The 12055-nt window shown below is 36.9% G+C and overlaps 1 protein-coding gene and 1 pseudogene across 12 annotated transcripts in view; both read right to left on the bottom strand.

Annotated features, from left to right (window-relative positions):
- Positions 1-12055, bottom strand: part of CNTN4 (contactin 4) — a 994033-nt gene that overhangs the window by 690014 nt on the left and 291964 nt on the right. For 2 of the 11 annotated variants that reach the window (XM_035276146.3, XM_078351519.1), the window contains exon 1: positions 1365-6560. The exons of the other annotated variants lie outside the window; for them this stretch is intronic. The gene's annotated coding sequence lies outside the window, so the exon portion shown is untranslated. Of the gene's footprint in view, positions 1-1364; positions 6561-12055 lie in introns of those variants that run through there. 11 annotated transcript variants of the gene reach the window in all.
- Positions 9027-11661, bottom strand: LOC100413502 (DNA dC->dU-editing enzyme APOBEC-3G pseudogene; annotated as a pseudogene). The gene has a single exon (XR_013527437.1). The product of XR_013527437.1 is annotated as a DNA dC->dU-editing enzyme APOBEC-3G pseudogene (transcript).

Here is a 12055-nt window from a genome sequence, read left to right as displayed (position 1 = left end):
TCTACTTAACATAGTACTGACCAAACCTGTCCGTAGTAAACTTACTTTATCTAGCTTTTCCCCATCAATGGCAATATAATGAATCAATCTCTCATATAGAGAGTAAATTCAGAAAAATATTAATTTTTCATGGTAGCTGGTGGCCAATAATATTAATGAATTGAAAATAGTACCATATTAAATATGAAACAATTTCAAGTAATTGCCATTCTGATGAATTTTTGCCCCAATTTGCATATAGAAAGCAATTAATTTAAAATAGAAAATGAATTCTTTCACACTAAAGAAGAAATATCATCTTTTGTTTTTGTTGTAATGAGTCATACAATTATGTGGCACAATCTATTTCTTTCAGAAAACTTTTTGGATATAAATTCCATTCTTTAAGTGTACTTAAAAATTTTCATAATTTGTGATGCACTGTTATTTATTTTTCAAGTGCTAATATATCATACCTTTGCCTCTCAGGCCTAATGAAAACCATCTCTGCTTTTAATATTTTAACTTCACAGAGTTCAAGCAAAATTTTAATTTGTCAGTTTCTTAAAACTGACTATACAGAAACAGAGCATAGTCAAGGTACTTTCATCACTCAAGCCATTTTCATATTTAACCATTTTTTTAATAGAATGAATATACTCTTCATTTTCTTAGACCAAATTCAACCCCATAAAATTATTTGTTAAAAGACGTTATCTGTTTAAGTCAAAGAGCACTGGGATTGCTATGTGTGCTCAGAGTAACAGAACTACTGAAATTTCTATGAATAATAGGAAAGTTTGCAGAGACTTAGCAAACTAATTATTTCTAAATAATCTCCAAATGGCTAAGCTAGTGAAACGGAACACATTTATTTTAGCATAGCTAACCCCAACGTATATTTCTACTTGGTTAGAATTTCTGTTCATAGAACCACCAATTCAAAATCACTGGCTAGATCAGAGCGTTTGTTTTACTTCCTTCTTTATATTGCAATGCTGAGCAGTGTGGCATTTGTAATATTAGCTACATACTGTTGTCTGCATTTGATAGAATCAGATGTATGTATATGTGAAGAGCAACACTCTAAAATATTCAAAAACTGCTAAAAAATATTACACGAGACTAATCTTGTGCTCACAAAAGAGAAGAGAATTTAAGCTTATAAATTTTTTTATTCAGAACATTTCAAAATAAAATGACATTACATATTAAAGACAGAACCAAAGAAAACTAAGAGGCATCATCAAGTATTAAAGCTAAGTGCCCTAGCAAAACAAAAAAAGGAAAAAAACAAAAACAAAAACAAAAAACTCATACATTTTTAGTTCTTGCTTCGAAGAACATAAAAGCTGTAATTCGCATAAGAAAAATAAGATACTTACTATATCAGATGTCTGCTTTCAACATATACTGAAAGTATCTTTAGCACAACTTCAATCCATGGTGCATTATTTATTTCCCCCCTAACAGCAGGAGAGATTCAAGATGTTCCAAAGCTTTACTTTTAGTTTTCTTCAACCACAGTCTTTTACATGCCCTGTTATTTGCTTCAGCATCTATGAAACAATTCCATCCTTCAAAACAATCAAAACCCTTGAAGCAATCCACATCTGCTTCCTTATACTGAATTTTAAATCTAATCACATACAAAAATATCCTTTACTTTGTATTTTACTTCAGAAAGTTTAGAGGGTTGAGTATTCTAAATCCCACTACATACCACTAAATGTAAATTACAGCAGCTCCTTAGATTATAACTGATAAGGTGAGGCTTTTGCATTTATATTGGGTTCTGAGGAGCTGATGCCATATCAGCCTAATAATTAATAATTCATGGAACCAAATTACAGCCTTAGAAGGAAACAGCTACTTTGACTAGTTCTTTCATAATCTTCTGATTTATGTATGACAGCACAGAAGAGTTCTAGGAGAGGTTAATAAAAAAAAAAAAAAACCAGACATAACACTTGAGTTTTAAAATTAGTACTGCCTTTGCACAAGTTGGATTTGTTGTGGCATTATGGGAACTCTACCTTTTTAAGCAGTTAATTCAAATGGGTTTATTTTAAATGAGGATCTGGCTCGCGAGAATGTCCAGAGCAAAGTCCAGAATGTGGGAGGGTAGGTAGGGGACAGTAAAGCCAATTTGAGGAGTACTTTGGACAAAGAAACGGAGGATTCCCCAGCTGTTTTCATATAGTGGTCTTTAACATGGTTTCTGAGAAGACATTATACGTCCAATCTACCCTATATCTCATTATCTTTCATACTTAAAAACAGGCCAAGCTGGGTGCATTGGCTCATAACTGTAATCCCAGCACTTTGGAAGGCCATGACGGGCAGAGATGGTTCAAGCCCAGGAGTTTTAGATAAGCCTGGGCTACATGACAAGATTTCATCTCTACAAAAAATACAAATAATTATCAGGGTGTGGTGGTCGATGCTTATGGGCCCAGCTACTTGGGAGGCTGAGGTGGGAGCAGCACCTGAGCTCGGGAAGTCAAGGCTGCAGTGAGCTGTGATTGTGGCACTGTACTCCAGCCTGGGTGACAGGGTAAGGCTTTATCTAAGAGAAAAAGAAACACAAACAAACAGACCTGTAAGGAACATGGCTACCATGCATGTGCTATGTGGTGTTCCTATGTGTTTGTGCTCATTCCTACACAAACATGTGGGTATGCACAAAAATTCACATGTAGTAGTTTCTTCAACACATGAACTACCTATAAGCTATACAGCTTAATAATCCTAAAGATTATTTTTATTGAGAAGTACTTCATATATAGTAAACCATAAAAATCTAAAGCATATAGTTTTAGCATAGAATACAGCCATAAAAAGGAATGAAATCTTGTCATTTGAAGCATCACAGATGCCACTGGAGCATCCATGTTGGAGCATCCAATTGGAGGCCATTACTCTAAGCAAATTAACTGAGGAAAAGAAAAACCAAATACTACATGTACTCTCTTATAACTGGGAGCTAGACACCGGGTACACATGGACATAAAGAATGGAACAATGGACCCTGGGAACTACTAGAAAGGAGAGGAAAGGAGTGGGGCAAGGACTGAAAAACTACCTATTCAGTACTATGCTCACTACTTGGGTGATGGAATCAATCATACCACAAACCTCAGCATCAGGAAATATTCACATGTAACAAACTCACACAATGTACCATGTGATCCTAGAAGCTGAAATTTAAAAAGAAAGTGTGTAGTTCAATCCATAATCCTATTAAGATGTAAAATATTTTTATCATTCTAGAAAGTTCCCTTGTATTCTTTCTTTGTCTAATCCTGCCCTCAAAAGAATGGCTTATCTCATTTCTTGCACTATAGGTTATGTTCCCCTATCCTGGTGTTATATGTGAATACAAAAAGTATGTATTTCCTTATGTAGGGCTTCCTGTACTCACCATGTATTAAGATTCATTTATGTTGCTGTTTTTAACTACTACATAATATTCCACTGTATGAATAAACAACAGTTTATATATTCTCCTACTGATGAACACCTAGGCTGTTGCCATTTTTTGCTACTTTGAATAAAGCTATTAACATTCTGGCTGGGTGCGGCGGCTCACACTTGTAATTACAGCACTTTGGGAGGTCAAGATGGGTGAATCACTTGAAGCCAGCAGTTCAAGACCAGCCTGGCTAACATGATGAAACCCTGTGTCTACTAAAAATACAAAAGTTATCTGGGTGTGGTGGTAGGGGTCTGTAATCAAGCTACTTGGAAGGCTGACGCAGGAGAATCATCCTGAACCTGGAAGGCAGAGGTTGCAGTGAGCTGAGATTGTGCCACTGTACTCTAGCATGGGTGACAGAGTGAGACTGTCTCAAAAAAAAAAAAAAAAAGTTGAATATAAGGGTTGTTGTAGACACATTTTCATTTCTTTTGTAAAAATTCCTTTGTGTATAAACATAATAAACATAATGGCCGAGTCATAGAAAAGATGTATTTTAGCTTTTATAAAACTGTCAAACCCTTTTTTTAAAGCAATTGTACCAATTTAGGCTCTGACGCATAACATATGAGAGTTCTAGTTGCTCCACATACTTGCCAGTATTTGTTACTGTCAACTCTTTCATATTAGCCATTTTGGTGGATACATATTGGCATTCCATATGGTTTCACTCTTCATTTTTCTTGTAACTAATGATATTGAACACTTTTTTCATGTGCACATTGATATAAAGCTCAGTTTTCACTAACTGTTAATAAAGGTTAGAAGTAGATCAAAAGGAGATTTTCTACCTAAGTCTCAATGGTCTTTGAATCAGTCCATTTATGAAATTCCATATTCTCACCCAGTTAGGTCTAGCCCCTGTCCCTCTGGTCAGATATTGTTCCTGTCAACACAGAAGCCCTAAAATCTGCCTACTCCACCTCTAGTGGCTTCCTTTACTCTGGATTGATGATATTATACCGTTTTTTTTTTTCATTCATTAAAAAAAACTTCCTTTGTATACAAAACCACATACTCTCCAAATTCATATTCATTAGTATGCCTAAAATTTAGCTTTCACTGATAAGCTTTGGATTAAAATAAACTGGTGTTTGATTATATGTGGGTAATGTTAAGTGACACTGACGTCTTACTTTTCTTATTTGAAGATGAGAATAATATTAAAAGTAATGGCAAAAACCACAATTACTTTTGCACCGAACTAATAGTTGTCTCTTAAGGTTAAGAGAATTAAAACAGATAATTGGTATAAAACATATCTAGACCTACCAAGAACAGTGACAATGAGGGAGGTAGTAGCAACAGTGATTCCTACTACCCAGTCTAAAAGTTATCTCAGTTCATACTGGTTGTTATGTTATTTGAGGGGTACAATGGACTTACGGTGATTCTTTCCTATCTTTCCTTGATTTCTTTAGGTATGTGATTTATCTTCTCATAACTTCAGTGATGAAGATGGTAATACTTAAAACTTCACAAGATTTATTTAAGGATGATAAAAAACTAAGGTAATATGATTTGAAATGTTCATTATTATACTCTGTGTAATACCATACATTAACTTAGCCCCATATACATGTATTAATATTTTTGTCAAGTGAGTATCTCCCTGGAGTGAAGATACATAGTATTTCTCTATCTATATAAGTAGAGTAGAATAGACAGAAATGTAATCTAAATACATCTGTGAAAAACAGAAACACACTAAAAAGGAATGACTGATTAGTATCTGCCATATACTATTAAAAGGTAGAAAGGAGGCCTCAAGACACCGTGACAAGATGATGAGTGTTACACATTAAATTGTGTCTCTCATAATTCACATTAAGTCCTAATCTTTAGCACTTCGGAATGTGACCTTATTTAAAAATAAGGTCATTACAGGTGTAACTTGCTAAGATACGGTCACTAAGGTGTGCCCTAATCCATTACGACTGGTATTCTGATAAAAATGGGAAATGTGGAGACAGACACATGTACTCAGGAGGAACACCATGTGAAGGCAACAAGCTGTAACCCAAAGAATTCCAAACATTGCAGGCAAACTACAAGAAGGTACAAGAATGGGACGGATCAGTGACTCACAGCTTTCAGAAGTAACCAACTTGCCAACACCTTGGATTTTGGCCTTCTAACATCTAGAAATGTAAGACAATAAATTTCTGTTGTTTAAGCCACCCAGTTTGTGGTACTTTGTTACAAGAGTCCTAGGAAACTAATATAATTGGTAAGCCAAGAGTTCCAGCAACAGGTAAATGTACAAAGTTTTAGTTAAATAGGAGGAATGAGATTTGGTGTTCTATTGCACAACATGGTGACTCTAGTTAATAATAATGCATTGTATATTTCAAGATAGCTAAAAGAGGATGTGAGATGTTCTCACTGCAAATAAATATTTGAGGTGGATATGCTAATTATCCTGATTTAATCACCTAACAATGTATACATGCATCAAAAGATCACACTGCACCCCATATATACAGTTATTTGTAATCTAAAATAAAATAAATTGAAACAAAAAGAGAGGCTATAAAGAATCTCCTTGAACATGAAGACTGTGTATATTTGTAATCTGGTAACAAGGTATAATAAGTAGTAAGCCAACCGGAGACAACTAATGACCACAATTTGCTGGATAATTAGCATATGGTAGAGAACAGAGATTGCAAATAAAGTGTTGGAGGTCCTTAAGCCAGGAGAGAACAAGCTAAGTCTGTATGAAATCACCTAATCTGTACCAGAGAAGCGTTGATTATAGATTTCCTGAAGAGACAGACTCACAGGGAATGACATGAAAGTTGTTTTTGCTTCCTTGACACTTTGTCCTTACAGAAGATAGCCAAATGGATTTGGGAAAGCTGAGAAACAATGGGCAGGAACTGATTCAGCGTTTCTGATGATCTGGGTTCATGTAGCAACATTTTACTTGGCTTGGTGCTACTTAGTAGGGTGCAATTTGGAGATGGTTCCGTTCTAATCTGAGCTCCTTAAGAAGCAGCCACGATAATTCTAACACATTGAATAAAATGAGTTGAAAAAAACTCACCGCAGTACTTTATGTAGCTGTCCATATTTGTCCCATTTAAGTTGGCTGGAAGCCCCTATTCAAAGAAGCTTCATTACTACTTTTCCAAAACTGATGGGACATTAGAATGCATTCAATGAGCGATATTGGGTCAAAATAAAAAAGCTAGCTACTATAAGTTTTTGTGATCAAGAATAGTCTTTGATTCTCAAAAGTTTATGGGAGAAGCAGCTCCGAGCTCAGAATTCTTGCTGGGTCATGTAAATGTCCAATGCAAAGCTTTTGTAGTCAGTTCCCTTTCTCAATCTAAATTTTGAGCTAACTCACTTGGCATTACAATATGAACATCACTTCTGTTTCATCCTTTATTTATTATGCCCCTCCCAACAAAAACAAGGCTCAATTCACTCTGATTATATTTCATAGGGGATATGTTGGACGAACATGAGTTAGTAAATTAAACTGGGATCTCTGGTTTTGCTCTGTAGCTCTATTACTGTGGACAGCTACTTCATTGTATTATTCTTCATGTAATACCAAAGCTCTTCCATTTTCTTTGAGTGTGTGTCATGGCTTCATATATTGCGTTTGATAATGACTCAGCCATGTAGAGCTGAGATAATATACTTATAAAAATAGTCATGAAAGGGGCTAGCACGGATTTAATCAGAGAACAGGGTGCCAAATGAGTTTAGAATCAGAACACATCAAATGACTCTAACACACTCTTATTATGTACTCTGTTTCACTCTTCTGCTTCAGTAATTTTTGGTTGGATGCTGGTTATTATATTTGAAGATATGGAAAGTATCCAATCCCATAAACAAAGGTGCTTCTCAGATTCTGGCCATTTTATCAAGTTAGCATGATGCACACAGGTAGTGCAGCAGGGAAGGTCAATATTGAACCCATTACAAACTAAATCTGGTTCCCCTATTACAGTTCAGCTATTCGGAATCTGTAAGGAACACCTGTTATTAGAATTTTATGCCAAATAAAAATCATTATGAATTCTGCTTTGCACCTTTATTTTATAACCTCAAAAACATAATTGAAGAACAACATATTTTCTGAAATAAAAAAATGCCATTTTTGAGCACATATTAATTAAAAGACATTCAACTGAAGGTTTGAGTTTGGCAATTCACTGAGTAAAAATTCCAAGTACAAGAAACAAATAAAACATCATTATTTAGAAATTAAAGTGGTTTGACGAAGTCTTGGTTATACGTTCAACATTATTTCTTTTGTAAAAACTGCTTTAATTCTGCGAACATTGTTTTATGTCAAAGGAAGTTAGGTGGGAAAAAATTCTGTTGTGGTTATTAATAAATCAGTAGCTGTATAGAAAATATTTAGCCTGTATGTTACTCTCAAAGTGGAACCCATAAGCTCTACTCTTACCTACAATTATTTCAACAGGAAAAATGAAAGTCTTTGGTATTCATATCAATTCAACTTGTAAACAAGTAAAACATTAATACTGTATCGTGTGTTTTCTTAAGCATATTAAGGGTATACCAGCATTTGAATAGTAAAATTACTACATGCTTAAATTCCCAAAATTATCCAAATTTTAACGTTTTACTACACTTTCTCTATCATTTCTATGTCCTGCCTACACACACACACACACACACACACACAGACACACTTTCTTCCTAAACCCATTGACAGTAAGTTTCAGGCATGACATTTATTTAACCCTAAATAATTTACTGTATGTCCTAAAATCAGAGAAATTTTCTTATATAACCACAGTAAAACATCTGAAAATGAACATTTATATAGTACTATTATGTAAACACCCTATTCGTATTTTTCCAGTTGCCCCAGTAATGTTCTTTAAAGCAAAAGCAAATCTGAGGTACTTCATGTATACTTGACATGTCTCTTTAATCTCATTTAATCTTGAACAATTCCTCAAGCTTTACCTTTTATGTTACTGACACTCTTCAATATTACAGGACAATTATTTTGTAAAATTTAGCTTTGTGTGATGTTTCCTTGTAATTAGATACTTCTGTGATTTTTTTTTCTTCTCATTGCAACCTATCAACAAGCTCATAATAGTGATCTGTCCCATTACTGTCAGGCTCCCTTTGATCACTTGATTCGGGTGGTATCTGCCAGCTTTCTTTTCTTTACTGTAAAGTTCTTATTTTTGCCTTTCTAGGCAATGGGGATACATCAATGAAGGAGGACAGATAAGATCCATTTTCTCATGGAATATTCATTTTCCCAAGGGAGATAGACCAAAGCAAAAGGAAAGAAATGAAGAAAAAGGGAAAGAGGAATGAAGGAGGAATAGAAGAACAAATAAATGATAAACTCCCATAAGAGCTATTAGAAAAATAAGATGATTAGTGGTAGAATAGGGATAGTTTATGAAAGAGTTGAAACAGGCCTCTCTGAAGCGTAATACCTTTCTCTAAGAGCAACATAATGAGAAGGCTCCAGCCATATGAAGATATATCAAGGAGAAGGATATTCTTGATGGAGGAAACAGGAGATATAGCATGCAGGAATGAGTTGCAAGAGTTAAATCAGGTTGGTTAGGTTTTTTTTTTTTTGAGATGGAATCTCACTCTATCACACAGGCTGGAGTCCAGTGGCAGTATCTGCAACCTCTGCCTCTCACATTCAAAAGATTCCACCTCAGCCTCCCAAATAGCTGAGATTACATGTGCACATCACCATGCCCAGGTAATATTTTTTGTATTTTCAGTAGAGACGGGGTTTCACCATGTTGGCCAGGATGGCAACAAACTCCTGACCTCAGGTGATCTGCTCACCTTGGCCTCCCAAAGTGCTGGGATTACAGATGTGAGCCACTGTGCCCAGCCTAGTTTTTGTTTTTTGTTTGAGACAGAATCTAGCTCTGTCATCCAGGCTAGAGTGCAATGGTGAGATCTTGGTTCACTGAAACGTCTACCTCCCAGATTCAAGCGATTTTCCTGCCTTGGCCTCCAACGTAGCTGGGATTACAAGTGTGCACCACCACGCCCATGCTAATTTTTATATTTTTAGTAGAGACAGAGTTTCATCACATTGGCCAAGCTGGTCTCCAACTCCTGACCTCCAGTGATCTGCCTGCCTCGGCCTCTCAAATTGCTGGGATTACAGGCGTGAGCTACTGTACCCGGCCATTGGTTAGATAGGTTCCTAAATATGACTGTGTAGGCCATAGCAAGGAGTATGGATTTTATTTTAAGAGAAAGCAGAAGAATTAAATAATTTAGTTTACCCTTGGATAATTAATAGCAGGGTGTGGCCACAGTACAGGAAGAGAGGCCAGTGTGGCCTCCTCTATTTACAACACTGTGTCCCAAATCTCAGCTCCTCATCCACTGAGAATGGCACTTCATTGATTCCAGAAGAAAACAGTTCTGATATACCTACTTCTTAAGCATTTTTGTATCCAGAGTACTTAGATTATGAGAGAAAGATTAAACATGTATTTAGCGTATTATAGCAATAACTAAATTTTTTTAGCAAATGTATCTACAGCTCATCAGAAATAGTTTGTATTAGCTCTTTCTGTATGCAACTCTCCACTTTAAGTACCTTCTGCAGACAGAACACAAAATTTTTTTTCAAAACATAAATTGTTTTTTTTTCACATTTGCTAATATTTATGTAAACACTTGCAAGTCATGATAAAATCACAGAAGGAAACATACATGAAAACATTTAGTATTTCATTGTATTCCTCTACATATAAACTCAATTCAAATTGTCACTGGATTAGTAGGTTTGAAACTTTTCTGAATGTATTAAGCACAGTCTTACTACTATAGCACATAAATTTTTGATTAAAGGTAATTCACTCTAATTTTCAAAATAATCTACTTGGTCAAAAGCTTTGCTTTGCTGCCGTCTGATCACCTGGAGATGGTGGTGAACAGCCCGGTTGCATTTCTTGGAGGAAGATCTTTTATTCCACTGCTCAACCCAGGTCTCTGCCTTCCTTAGAGACTGAGGATCATCCATCAGTTTCCCTGGAGAATGGCCTGCAGCTTCCCACTCAGGGCTTGGGTGTACTCATCTAGTCCCTCCCAGGGCTGGAAGGGGTGTTCCTGGTGATCCACAAAGGTGTCCCAGCAGTAACTAAACTCACTATATTTCATCATAGAAATTGGGGCCCCAGCTCTGTTCAGCCTGCACAGGCCCTTTATATATCCTCGTTGATAGCCATAGATGTGGGCAGCAAAGATGTGCAGGTTCACGTGTGGGTTCTCTTGAAGGAATTCAGCCACCTTCTCAGCACAGCTGAAGCAGGGGCTCCAGGAGATGAAGCAGGTGACTGTGTAGTACTGGGCCAGGTCCAGCTTCCAAAAGGAAATCAGGTCCAGGAGGCACAGCTCTGCATGGCGGCCTTCAGGGAAACCTGGATTATTTGAAGCCTGGTTGAGTATGAAGCCCCTGTGCTGGTGCAGCAGGACCCAGGTGCCATTGTGCAGGTGCTCCACCTCATAACACAGGTAGGTCTGGTGCTGTCCAAAGACCGAAGGGTCATTGGTAAAGTTGTAAGTGAATGTGACTGGATCCATCAGGTGTCCGAGAACCTCCCCCAGTATAATGTGCAGCACTGTATAATGTTTAGTCAGCTTATTCCAAGGCTTGTACAATCTTTGGTTGTCCATGAACTTGTCCCAACAGTGTTGAAATTCACCATAACTCATGATCTTCATGGTGGCATGCGGACTGTCTCTTCTCTGACACAGTCTGTGAAGCTCTTCCTGGTAATGTAGGTCCCAGAAGTAATAGAGGCGGGCCACGAAGATGGTCAGGGTGACCTTCCTGTCCTCGGCCAGGAACTCAGCTACATTCCTTGCACACACTGGGCAGGGGCTCCAGGACACAAACCAGGTGACCTCGTACTCCTGGTCACTATGCAGCTTCCACTTTTGGAACCAATGGAGAAATCTCATCTCTGGGTTGTGTTGAGGCATCGAATAGACCTGGCCTTGCAAGATCTTTGCAACCAAAGGCGGCCTCGAGCAGTCGTTTGTTTTCATTTTCACTTCATAGCACAGCCGGACAGTGTTCCAATGCAAAAGGATGGGTCTATTATAAAAGTTGTAGAAGAATGTGTCTGGATCCATTCGCACCACCGTGTTTCTGGTCTGAGGCTTCATCTGTGGCCAGCTAGTCCCAACCATGATCTTTGTCTGAACCACTAGGGTTTCACTTTCTTAAATTGTTTAATTTTATATATTGTTAATCTAGCTCTATTAAGCTAAATTTGCAATAAAAGCCTTCCACTTAAATTATAATGCCACACTTGTCATTGTGTGAAAAACCAAAAAACAATGGATTCAAAATATTATTTTACACATGCTTTTCCAAGAAGCTGACTGTATTCCTCTAGAACTTCATAGCTTGCACGGCACAGAGCAATTTTAAAATCAATTTGATCCACACTTTGTTCTTGGGAAGACCAGCTCTTTGTTTTCTGTCTTCTGATGATACACATAGTTCACATATAATGGGTGGAACATGAGAAGTAGCAAAGATTAATGGAAGTATATCCCTTAAAACCAGTATCTCAACTCTTCCTGGAAAAA

The sequence above is a fragment of the Callithrix jacchus genome, chromosome 15, assembly GCF_049354715.1.
Source record: "Callithrix jacchus isolate 240 chromosome 15, calJac240_pri, whole genome shotgun sequence".
Lineage (NCBI taxonomy): Eukaryota > Metazoa > Chordata > Mammalia > Primates > Cebidae > Callithrix > Callithrix jacchus.
The sequence above is the reverse complement of the archived record's forward strand: the minus strand, read 5'-3'. Positions and strand labels throughout refer to the sequence as shown.